Raw genomic sequence first — 13,024 nt, 5'->3', positions numbered from 1 at the left:
AGGGTAGCCATTTTTAATTATTTTAAAGGTTTTTTTTCAAAAGTACTTATGTATCTACATAACATGAGGAAATTGATACTTTCATCAATATTATATATGAACTCCTGATTTCCTACTAGGATAGTAAGGGTTTAGCTGCCATAGCACCTCCCAACTTACTTCTTATCTCTTCATACTGCCAAAATATTTATTTGAAAATTCTGAAGAACAGCAGAAGTTAGTGCATCTATTAATATATTTGCACAAATAGTATATTTACTGATAACCCAAAAAAATATTTTTCTTTCCTGTATAAATTTTGCATTTTCTAGAATTAATAATTTATATACTTCTAATTTTATTTTTTTAAGATACCTATTTTTTTCACCTGCTCTACCAGACATACTTTATATCTTGAAGTATCATATTTCGGAAGGTCAGATATATCAGCTACATATTTTATCTTGAAGTCATTCATTCAGCTTCACATGCCTCCCTGGAGTGACACTTGGTCTGTTACACAGAAGCCAGCAGGAAACATCTCTTTACTACCATCTTGGAATCCTCCTTTTTGCCTTGGGCTCTTGGCTTCCATATTTCTTAGGTTCTTTCTCTTCCACTTCATTGCTTTCTTTGTTGACTTCCTTGCTTTCCATGAACCAATTGCTTTTGAATAAAGAACACAAGGGACATAAATTTTGAGTCCTTGTATGTGTAAGCTTTTATTTGTATCCACATTAATTGTCTTGGTTTAGAATTCTCAGTTGAAAATAATTTTCTCTGAGAATTTTCAAGGTGTTGTTCCACATTAGCAGTTCTCAAAGTTAAGCATGCATAAGAATCACCTGAGGAGCCTATTAAAATGGGGTCCCCAACCCACAAGTTTCTAAGTCTGTAGTCCAGGTTGGGGCCTGGAATTTGAATTTCCAGAGGAAAGAAAAAATTCAATTGAGAACGTTAAATTCCAATCTCAAGGATTAGAGGAAGAGCCAGAAAGCCTCTTTAACTACAGTGAAGAAAACTTATCTCCTACTGCCCCGGAGATGGGATTTCTAAAACTAAAAGTCTAATCCTATGGGTGGCAATATTGCAAGGCAAATTGAATTCCCACTTAGAGTCTCTTCAGTTAAAGTTAGGATTCTGGCTGGGAAGGAGGGGGCCTGAAAGCTTGGATGAGAATCAGTTCAGTTCTGTTGCTTAGTCATGTCCAACTTTTTGTGATCCCATTGACTGCAGCATGCCAGGCTTCCCTGTCCATCACCAACTCCCAGAGCTTGCTCAAACTCATACCCATCGAGTCGGTGATGCCATCCATATCATCTCATCCTCTGTTGTCCCATTCTCCTCCTGCCTTCAATCTTTCCCAGCATCAGGGTCTTTTCCAGTGAGTCAGTTCTTCACATCAGGTGGCCAAAGTATTGGAGCTTCAGTTTCAGCATCAGTCCTTTCAATGAATATTCGGGACTGATTCCCTTTAGGATTGACTGATTTGATCTCCTTCCTGTCCAAGGGGATTTTTAGGAAGCTGAGGCTGAGGACCCTGTGCTGCAGTTTTATCTGTCAGTAGTAACAGCTTTTCCTCCTTGCTTAATGAGGTTGGTCTCTCCTTGCCTGAAGAATCAGTAAGAGCCTTACCTACAATGGCATCTTGCCAGGGACTTTGGCCTTCCTTAGGACCCTGCCCCAACTATCTCTCTTGCTTCTAGACCTATGACCAGAATCAAGTCCCAGCAGAATCCAGTGTGTAGTGTGAACTGTGAACGAGAAAGAAATAGAATTTATATCAAAAGATATGCAAGATAATTACAATTTATAGAGACAGAAACCAGGGAATATGTATGGAAATAGATACTGAGGGTATTAAATCAGGTTGGAAGGAATATAATGTTAGAATAGATCAAAAATTTTAATATGGGCACACTAAACTGGGATTCTGGATTTTCTGTGCTACCTCAAATGGCTGCAAATGGCTCTAACAGTTTGTTCACTTGGTTGATGGACGCCTGGTTCTAAAGGTAACCTGCTGATGCTGCCTACACTACATGAAAATGAGATGACACTACCTCCTTGGTAAACAGGAAACTATGCAAAGACTTCAGCAGATAGGAATGCTGACCTGGATTTATCATGTAAGACCTGCTCACCTGCCTGTATCACCTGGTAGGATCCAGAGGGCACTGCCTTCACCGATGCTGAGATACACTAGATGAAAGGATCACCAGCATACTTGAAGATCTCTATAGCAGCTATTCTCTGCAGACCAGGAATGAGAACAGGCAATGGTGCCACCCAAGAAATGGGTTCCTAAACTGAATGGGGACCATAGTATCCCAGAGTGGCAGGGGCTCAGTGACAGTACTCAACAAAAGATGAGGTGGCATGCTTACCAAAATGGGCAGCAAGCAAAAGCTGAAATTGGAATAGTCTAACTTGCAGAGATCATTGGTGCTTGATTATGGTATTTCTAAGAGAGAAATAGTTACAAACCCACCAAGTCCTACTTTTTCTGTATAAGCAGCAAAACTGTAAAATAGAAAATGCTACCTCTCCATCAATTCCCAAACTTGAAATAATACACAGATCTAGAACCTCTTGAATAAGAGGAAACCAGGAGACTTCCCTGGTGGCCCAGTGGCTGAGACTCCCCCCTCCCAATGCTGAGGCACTGGGTTCAATCCCTGGCCAGAGAACTAGATCCCACATGCTGCAACCAAGAGACTGTAGAGATTAGGGTCACTATCAAGGACTGAAATGATGAAGGTGATGATTCCTAACACATTCATATTCAGCTTGCCTATTTGGCCTTTAAGAAAAGCAGACGGATCTTGGAGAGTGCAGATGCTGTACCAAGTGTGACTTCTCTGCTGGAGTAAATCACCACATTCACTGGCATCTGGTACACAGCCATTGTACCCACAGAGGGCCATTTTGTTTTGTACCAGGTTGTTCATCTTGAAGGAGACATGCCAGAAGGACTGATTTACACTCATTTATGGACTGTAGCTAATGGTTTGGTTGGCCATATAAATGCTCACCAAATAGCAACTTTACACATAAGGAGCTAAATAATCAGGTAGACAAGATGATTCATTCTTCAGAGGTCAACCAACCTTTTTCTCTACTGTTGTTCCTCTCAAAAGGGATTATGAACAAAGTGGCCATGCAGTACAGTTGAAAGTTGTATGTTGGCTCCACAACATGTGGGAGTTTCACTCACCAAAATGAATCTGGCTATATCTACTTAGTACTCAATGTGACAACATTAAGGCTAAAACGTGACTTAGTAAATGTGTCATCATTCTCTAGGGTACCCACCAGCCATCTGGTGGCAAGCTGATTACATGGACTACTTCCATCATGGAACACTTGGTTCTCATTAGAATACACCCATATCCTGGATAATTTTTATCAAATTAAGCTGTCAATCATAAGATCAGTATGTTTAATACTTCCTTTCTTTCACAGAATATTCCACATGTAAACAGAAAATCAGAAAGTTAAAAATCTCTACCTTTTCAGTTATACATTTGGAATAAAACAGTGGAAATTCAAAACTACAACATTTATATTTTGTTTTGTTTATCTTTTAATTGAAGGATAATGATTGTTTTACAGAATTTTGTTGTTTTCTGTCAAACATCAACAAGAATCAGCCATAGGTACACTCATGTCCCTTCCCTCCTCGATTTTGTTTTTAAGTAGTTAGAAGCATATCAAGATAGTTAATCAGTATTCAAAGCAGAAATGTGTATTCTTAAAGAAAATAACTGCTTTTCTCCTGAGTTTTTCTAGAAAGTGGAGTGTCAAAGAATGTCTTAAGCAGTTTTAGTATAAATCAGCTTTTAAAAACTTTCACAGCAACTCTGAGATTATTACTAGTAAAATCTTCATTTTAGTATGAGGAATTAAATGCCAAAAAACTACATAATTCAGAAGAAATGGACAAATTCCTAGAAACACACAACTTACCAAGATTAAATCATAAAGTAATCTGAACAGACCAACAATGAGCAGGGATATTGAATCAGTAATTTCAAATCTCCCAACAAATAAAAGCCCAGGACCAGAGAGCTTCACTGATGAATTCTATTAAACATTTAAAGAATTAATATCAGTCCTTCTCAAACTCTTTCAAAATACTGAAGAGGAAAGAATACTTTCAAACTCATTTTATAAGGTCAGCATTACCCTGATACCAAAGCCAGACACAGATACTACATGAAAATAAAATTTATAAACCAATATCCCTGATAAGAGACTTCTCTGGTTGTTCAAATGGTAAATCCACCTGCCAATGCAGGAGAAGCAGGTTCAGTCCCTGGGTCGGGAAGATCCCTGTAGAAGGGAATGGCTACCCATTCCAGTATTCTTGAATGGAGAATTCCATGGGCAGAGAGGCCTAGTGGGCTACAGTCCATAGGGTGGCAAAGAGTCAAGACATGACTGAATGACTAACACCATCCCTGATAAACATAGATGCAAAAATCCTCAACAAAATACTAGCAAACAGAATTCAAGACCGTATTAAAAGGATCATACGCTATGATCAAGTGAGATTGATTCCTGGGATGCAAGGATGATTCAACATATGCAAACATTAAAAGAATGAAGGATAAACTCATATGACCATTTCAATAGATACAGAAAAAGCATTTGACAAAATTCAAGGTATTTTTCAAGATAAAAACTCACAATAAATTAGGTATATAAGGAATGGACCTCAATTTAATAAAGGGCATATATGACAAACCCACAACTAATATCAAACTCAAAAGTGAAAAGCCTTTCTTCTAAGATCAGGAACAAGACAAGGATGCCCACTCTTATCAATTCAACATAGTACTGGAAAGTCCAAGCCACAGCAAACAGGCAAGAAAAAAAATTAAAGGTATCCAAACAGGAAAGAAAGAAGTAAAATCATTGCTGTTTAAAGATGACACGATCTTAGAGAAAATTCTAAAGACTTAGTTTCTTAGAACAAATAAACTCAGGCAAGTTTCAGGATACAAAATCAATACACAAAACCAGTCATGTTTCTAAACACTAAAAACAAACTACCTGCAAGAGAAATTAAGAAAGCAATCTCATTTACAATAGCATCAAGTATAACCAAGGAGGTGAAAGATTTCTACAAGATTTCTTTGATAAAGAAACTGCAGAAGACACAGAAAAATGGAGTTCATGGAAGAGTAGATGGAAGAGTACTATTAAAATACCCATACTACCCAAAGTGATGTACAGATTCAATGTAATCCATATAAATGCAGATATAAAACCATACCACATGGTGGTTGTGAGAAATCAGATTGGAAGAGGATTATAAAATATAAAGTGCCATCAAAATATAACATATAACCATGATCTTTCTACAGCACTTCAACTATTTTATGCAATTCATATCTTTATTATACACCTTGGTGGGAGTATAAACTGGTTCAACTTTTTGGAGGGTAAACAGGAAGTATTTTTCAGTATCAAAAACAAACAATTTAGAACCTCCCTGATGGTCCACGGGCGAAGAACCCACCTGCCAATGCAGGGGACATGGGTTCAACATGGGTTCTTCCTGGTCTGGGAAGATTCCACATGTCGCAGGGCGACTAAGCCCATGGGCCATGACTACTGAAGCCCACGTGCCTAGAGCCTATGCTCTGCAATAAGGGAAGTTACCATAATGAAAAGCCAGTGCCCCACAACTAGAGAGTTATCCCTGCTCAGCACAACTAGAGAAAGCCCACATGTAGCAACAAAGACCCAACATAGCCATAAATAAATAAATAATTTTAAAAGGTTAAAAATAATAAACTATTTAAACACCATTTGGAATTATGCATTACAGAAATAAAGGCAGAAACATGCAGATAAGAATATTTATTACAGCATTAAGAGTTGAAAAACTAGACCCCTTCTAAATGATCATCAGTAAAAATAATAGCTAAATGAATTAGAGTACACACATGCTAGAGAAAGAATACCATTCAACTATCACAAACAATAGCTAATCCTTAATAGTGACACTAGAGAATATTCATCATACACTGAGTAAAAAAAATCAGCTTGCAGAATGACACACAGTCCTATTGTTGTATATGTATGCAAATGTATATATGTATGTGACATACATGTATATCTGTATGTTTATACAGATATTAGAATTCACACAAACTGACAAAAAGGATTTTCTCTCTGGTTTGAAAATAAAGGTGCAAAATATATTTTCCTTCCTTCCTTCTGGCTTTTTAGAAGTTTTTTTCACATTAAATTAATACTGATATTTATTATTCAGTGGAACTTTCCCTCACTGTTTCCTATATAAAACAAGACACAAGTTGCAGCCTATCTTTTTTATAACCTATCAGCCCGAACACAAAGCTGTGTACTCTAGTGATACTAACAATGCAATAACCATTTAGAGTACCCTTTAACCATGGAGAAGAGAAGCAAGTCTTCTAGTTTCTGGATCTTTTTGACAAACTGGGCCCAGTGAAGGTCCTGGGTTCAGGCTTCTCAGGGCTCCCAGAAGACACTTCCCACCTCCCCAGATCCTAGCTAACTGCATACACTCTAAAGGGTGACCTTGAGTCCACTGAGCCCAGGCTGCTGGGAAAGGTCAAGCAAATAAAACAACTGCTGCTGCTCCAGAATTTGGCTCGAGTAAAAGTCAGCATAAGATGAATAGGATAATCAGTGTTCTACCAAATTCATAACTTACACAACAGAATAAAAACAGGTAAGAATTTGAATACTGGCCTCACTCAGACTTTTACCTGCTTTTGTCTTGAGCAAAGTGAAAATCTAAAAGAAAGGAAAACGTCCAAGAGAAAGAAGCGCTCGTGTCCTGGATTATTGAGCATCTCTTTCCCACTCTGGGCCAGAGGCGATGCTGGAGGAGAAAAAGTCTCAGCACAGTCCTCCTCTGATACTCAACTGCACTCAGCTATGAAGCGAACTTCTTTCAAGTGAACTTCTTCCTTCAACTCAGCAATGAAGGAACAAAGGCTCCCTCCCTCCACCCTATCTTTCCTCTCATTCAGGAAAGAAAAATAAACTAAAACTGAGAGAGGAAAGAGACCATGCATCGCACATAAATCCATCTCCTTTGCCTGTAGTAGGCCCTTCACACTTTTCTAGAGATTCCAGTTAGAAAAGGGTACTGGTAGAAAAAGAATACACTGGAATGGATGCAAATATACTGAGTCTACTTTTGAATTCTCTAAAAGGGTAGGTGGAGACAGAAACAAAGAACCAGTCATTTCACCTCAGAAGTAGCCCAAATTTCAACTTCATTTCATTTTTACAAAAGCGATCATCTTCATCAAGCATCCTATTTGAAAATTTTAAAAAATAGTCTACAGAAAAATTTATATCACTATAGCAATGTCTACTTTTTTGGGCTGAATTGCTATTTTTTTGTGGTTGTTTTATCTGTAGATAGAGTAAAAGGAAGCTTTGAACAAACTAATCAGAAGAAAATAAAATATTTTTTAATTTATTAGCTTTTTTGGCTGCACTGGGTCTTCGTTGCTGTATGCAGGCTTTCTCTAGTTGCAGCAAGCAGGGGGCTACTCTTGGTTGCAGTGTGTCAGCTTCACTTGTTATGGCGTACAGGCCCTAGGTGCACTGGCTTCAGCGTTGCAGTATGCAGGCTCAGTAGTTGCAGTCTGCTGGCTCCTTTTGCCCTGTGGTATGTGCGATCCTCCCAAACCAGGGATCAAACCCTTGTCCCCTACATTGGAAGGCAAATTCCTATCCACTGTACCACCAGGAAAGTCCCACAAGGAAATATTAACAACCAAGTAGAGTGGATGGGGTAGGGGAAGGCTTATTTGAAGTCATTTTTATACAGAGATAATCACCATTGCATCAAAATTTCACTTGCTATCAATGTATCTCTAACTTAAAACCTACATGCAATAAAGCTAAAGGGGAAAAATGCTGTGTGCACATTTTAAGTATGAACCATAGCAATGTTCTATTTATAACACTGTTCCGTTCCTAATATATTTCTAATTCCAACCAGAATACCCACCACAAAAAAAGAAGAATTTTTCTCATGAATGTTTAAAGGAACATTTAGTTCTTCCATGGATATTTTTAAAATTAGATTATTAAGCATGAGGATTTATTTGCATTCGTGTTACTTTTTCCCGAAATCGCCAAGGAGAAATTAAACTAAATGTCAGCAAGGGCTTTGTTTCAGAGGAAAATATTCTAAGTAACTACTGATGACAAAACTGAAACTCAAGTGGCAAGAAAGGTCAACATTTAATAGAAAAATAAATTAATTATAATTAAAAACTAGGAAAATGTATTTTTTAAGTGGCTAATAGAAGATTAACCTTATAGAACTTTTCCAGGAATACAAAAAGCAACAGAAATGATGAGCCCCATGGGTGATGTGTTTTATTCATCTCCTTTTTGTCTATTTCTAATTATCATTCTTTGGCTCACATTCATTAGGTCACTGTTCTGCTGAGAAATCTTTACCTGCCTTGAATATTATTGGGGAAAATGTCAGCCAATTTAATTTTGTCAGCCTCATTGAATAATTCTGACACATTATTTACCTACCATTGATGTTTCTCACAGAGGTGTTAGATTATAAATTCAAGGAAATAGCAAATCTTATTAGGTAATAAACCTGGAATCTTATTCTAATAGCTCTGCCTAGAATTATTACTGCTGTGTTAAAATTTGAGTACCTCCTTTTTTCACCTATAAATTACTTGCATACAGCACAAGGTGAAACCAAGTTTTATTTTGTTTTTTACACCTAAGGGAATACATGGGCACTCACATTAAAACCTACACACTAATTAAAAGCAGTATAATGTAGTCTGATTTTGAGAAACACATTAAAAAAAAAAGATTTAAGTTTGGTTCTTTCCTTCTCAGACCATAAGCAATCTCCTCCCTACCCACCCCTTCAATTACTGCCTGAATGCAGATACCTGACAAATATGTTTCAATGGCCTAAACCTTACTTCTGAGTTCCAGACTCATGTACACAACTGCTCATTTAACATCTGCACTTGGCTATCTCAAAGGCACGTCAAATCTTCAATGTTTAAATTAATGTTAATGTTAATTAACATTAACTAGGGGGATGGTCTCTCCCACTCCAAGTGACCCCACACCAGAGTTCCCATGTTCAGTGACTGGACTGCCACCCATCTGGTTATACAAGCCAGAAGCCTAAGAATCACCTTGACAGCTTCCTCCCTCAGCTATAATTCATTCCTTCCCCCAAGAACTATCAGTTTTAACCCTAAAATTGTGTTTTATTATAAAACACACATAAAAATAACATATTTATTATGTTTATATAGGAACTAGTGTTCCTCTCAGGCCACTTCTCTCTAATCCCTCTGCCATCATCCTAGTCCAAACTGCCAATAAGTCTCATGAGGCAGGAGTTTTTGCCTGGGTTATTCACAAATGATTCCCAACACCTAAGGCTGTGCCTGCCACATGGTCCAAGTTCAGTAAACAATTTGCTAAATGACTAACAGCCTCCTGCTAACTATTCACCCATCCTCAAAGCCCATTTGCTTTGTGAACTCTTTCTCTGCCATTACTATGAGAATTTTCTCTGGCCAAGACATGGCCAGCCAACACTCCTGCTGTCTCATCCCAACATGTACTTCTTTGTGATAAGATTCCATCGGCAGTCACTTTACAGTCATCCATCACACCCCTAGATATATATCTGTGCCGAGGCCTGCCCTGTCCTTGATCCAACTGGGGAGCAAACTCTAAGAAGGCAGAGATGTGATATATTTTCTACTCAGGATTGTATCCTGAAACCCAGCTAAGAGCCTAGCATATTATAGTATACACTCAATAAAAAGCTTGCTGTTGTTGTTCAGTTGCTGTCATGTCCGACTCTTTGTGATTCCATGGACTGCAGCATGCCAGGCTTTCTTGTCATTCACTATCTCCCAGAGTTTGCTCAAACTTATGTCCATTGAGTCAGTAATGCCATCCAACCATCTCATCCTCTGTCACCCCCTTCTCCTCCTGCCCTCAATCTTTCCCAATAAAAAGCTACTGAGTCATTAACTTTTAAAAATCTGTCATCACATTCATAACCCAATGTCTCCTTGTTTTAGTCCCTTTGTGAAAACCTTCCCTAAAGTTTATTCTAAAGTATTGCCTTTATATTTTTTTATTAAAATATCTGGTGAATCTTGTCAACTTGGGAAGCAAACTACAGAGATTAGCATAGTAATACACAGTGACTAATTGAAATCAGATATCTAGAAGCATTTGACCCTCATCTGTTCTCTAAGTAAAGAGCCAGAGACTTGCTATAGTCTGAACATTTGTGTCCCCCCAAAACTCATATGTTGAAAACGTAATGGATCAATGCATTTGAACTGTGGTGCTGGAGAAGACTCTTGAGTGTCCCATGGACAGCAAGGAGATCAAACCAGTTAATCCTGAAGGAAATCAACCCTGAATATTCACTGGAAGGACTGACACTGAAGCTGAAGCTCCAATACTGTGGCCACCTGATGCAAAGAGCCAACTCCCTGGAAAAGATCTTGATGCTGGGAAAGATTGAAGGCAGGAGAAGTAGGCAACAGAGGTTGGATGGCATCATCGATTCAATGGACATGAGTTTGAGCAAGCTCCAGGAGTTGGTGATGGACAGGGAGGCCTGGCATGCTGCAGTCCATGGGGTCGCAAGGAGTTGGACACGACTGAATGAACAACAACAAAAGACCTGGGAGTCAAACAATTCCTTCTCACCCCTCTAACAGCACACCAATCCAGCCACTCCAGCTTTCCCATCTTACCACCTAAGTAGTTCTTTAACTCTTTCCCCTTCTCCACACCCCTATGACCACATCCAGGTAGGAGGAGCCTCCTAAATGGAGGCCTTCTCAGTCTTGCCCTTTCCTTTTAATCCACCCACCAAACCATAGCCAACTTACTTTTCATTCACAATCCCAATCATTTAAACACTTAATGGATCACCATCAACTATATAGCAAGGATGATCAATCTTTTCCTTCTGCTCAACAACCTGAGGGATCCAACATACTCATAAGAATTCAGGGGCTGAGAGTGATATGGTCACCTCCAAAACATGGACCAAAATTTCTGAAGGATGCATGTGTAGTTGGGAGAAGTTTCTCTCCTCTGGGCTCTTCTAGATTATAATGTATCTAGATGTTTTGTTGTTGTTGTTGTTTTTCTGATTTCTCCCATCATCTGGTAGGGACAGGGTCCCTGGGCCATGGAGGCAGCCATGTGACTGTCAAGCAGTAACAAGTCTGGGGATGGACAGGCCCATGACACCTGCTGGTCCCTCTACCCAGAAGGCCTTCAACATTTCTAGGTCAGGTCACTCTTACACACACACATACACTTATTCTAAGATCTCATTCTTTCCAGGAACTCTTTATAAGGCTGCAAATTGGACTAAGAACCTCATCTCTGTGTCCCAACTGCACTCTCTGCACACCCCAAGGCAGCACTCTAAACTGTTACTGCAATGAGTCTCTCCCCAGGAGCAAAGCATCTGCTGGGAAGTTTCTACTAGGTCTTTCACTAAGGCCAGATGGTGAAAGACTGATTTTTAAAAGTTATCTGGGATTTCCTTAGATTAAATACATTATGTTAAGTATAACTACCCACCAACTCAAATAACCTATCTCTGTGAATCCCTGTAATAAAGTAACAGAACTGTCTCATGCTTTAGGATTTAGAGATATTTTTAAACCTAGAGGGGAAAAAAAGCTACCAAAAAGAAAGAACATTTCCTTTTCCTACTCATCTGCTTCTAGTTCCCATTCCCCCATGTACATCCAAATGCTGACAGCTCTTTAAGACTCTTTCAACCTAAATGACCAATATTCAGAGGCCTAGTTAACTCAGTAAGACATGATTCAGACATTTTAAGTATTAATTAAGACTGTAAAAACATTCAGAAATGCTTATAATGTAAAGTCATAAAGCACAGGATGGAATATTGCATTTTATGTACTTAAAACTATTTTACACACACGCACACAGACTCAAAGGAAATAATCATCCAAATGCTGAAATTAATATGTTAATGGTGGTAGACTGTGAGCTTTTCCTTTTCTTTCTACTTTTTAATGTGCTCTTATTATTTTTATGAGAAAATAAAATTAACTTGAATCCAAAAGAATATTTTCAATGTAGTTGAAAAAGCAGCATGAAGCCATGCCTCATTGAAATTCTAATACAGTAAAACCTCAGTTTATAAGAATTATTCATTATAGCTCAACGGCCCCAACTACCACTGAGGTGAGTGGAAGAGCTTTACCCTCTTGATGACAGACATATTTTGACAAGTACTACTCACTTCTCTAGCCTCTCCAGTTATGTTGAGGATATCATTAAAAATACAGATGTGCAGAACACTGGGCTCAGCTTCATGGCTGGTCTGATACTGTACATCTTGAGAGTTCCCAAGACTGCAGAAAGACAGGTTCTGAATGGTGGCTTTCCACGGTAGGGCATGTGGTTGTCTCTGGGGTGACTGAGCCAACTGTATATGACACCCACACGGGGATGCACATTTCAAAGAGGTTCCCAACACCTGTGCTTTCCACTAAAGCAGAGAACAGCAGTTCTTACCTACTCTCCACCACTATCCCAGCAGAGTTAGTCCCACATCTGCTTTTTTAAAAAATGGAAGTATAGTTGATATATGGGCTTCCTGGGTAGCTCAGGTGGTAAAGAATCTGCCTGCAGTGCAGGAGACCCTGGTTCGATTCCTGGATCAGGAAGTTCCCCTGGAGAAGGGATAGGCTAAGCACTCTAGTATTCTTAGGCCCTGGTGGCTCAGATGGTAAAGAATCCACCTACAATGCAGGAGATCTGGCTCCAATCCCTGGGTTGGGACGATCCCCTGGAGGAGGGCATGCAAACCATTCCACTATTCTGGCCTGGAGAATCCCCATGGATAGAGGAGCCTGGCGGCTACAGTCCATGCGGTCATGAAGAGTTGGACACAACTGAGCGACTAAGCATACACACACATAGTTGATTTATAGTGTTGGGTAGT

At 39.0% G+C, this 13,024-nt stretch overlaps 1 protein-coding gene across 6 annotated transcripts in view; it reads right to left on the bottom strand.

The window, feature by feature from the left end:
• GPR63 (G protein-coupled receptor 63) overlaps window positions 1-13,024 on the bottom strand; it is a 127,195-nt gene that overhangs the window by 9,955 nt on the left and 104,216 nt on the right. For 2 of the 6 annotated variants that reach the window (XM_081530374.1, XM_081530375.1), the window contains one exon: window positions 1,615-1,733. The exons of the other annotated variants lie outside the window; for them this stretch is intronic. The gene's annotated coding sequence lies outside the window, so the exon portion shown is untranslated. The remainder of the gene's footprint in view (window positions 1-1,614; window positions 1,734-13,024) is intronic. 6 annotated transcript variants of the gene reach the window in all.

Source organism: Giraffa tippelskirchi, chromosome 9, assembly GCF_054371585.1.
Source record: "Giraffa tippelskirchi isolate mGirTip1 chromosome 9, T2T-mGirTip1v1.2.pri, whole genome shotgun sequence".
Classification (NCBI taxonomy): domain Eukaryota; kingdom Metazoa; phylum Chordata; class Mammalia; order Artiodactyla; family Giraffidae; genus Giraffa; species Giraffa tippelskirchi.
This window is presented reverse-complemented; position numbering and strand designations above follow the sequence as displayed.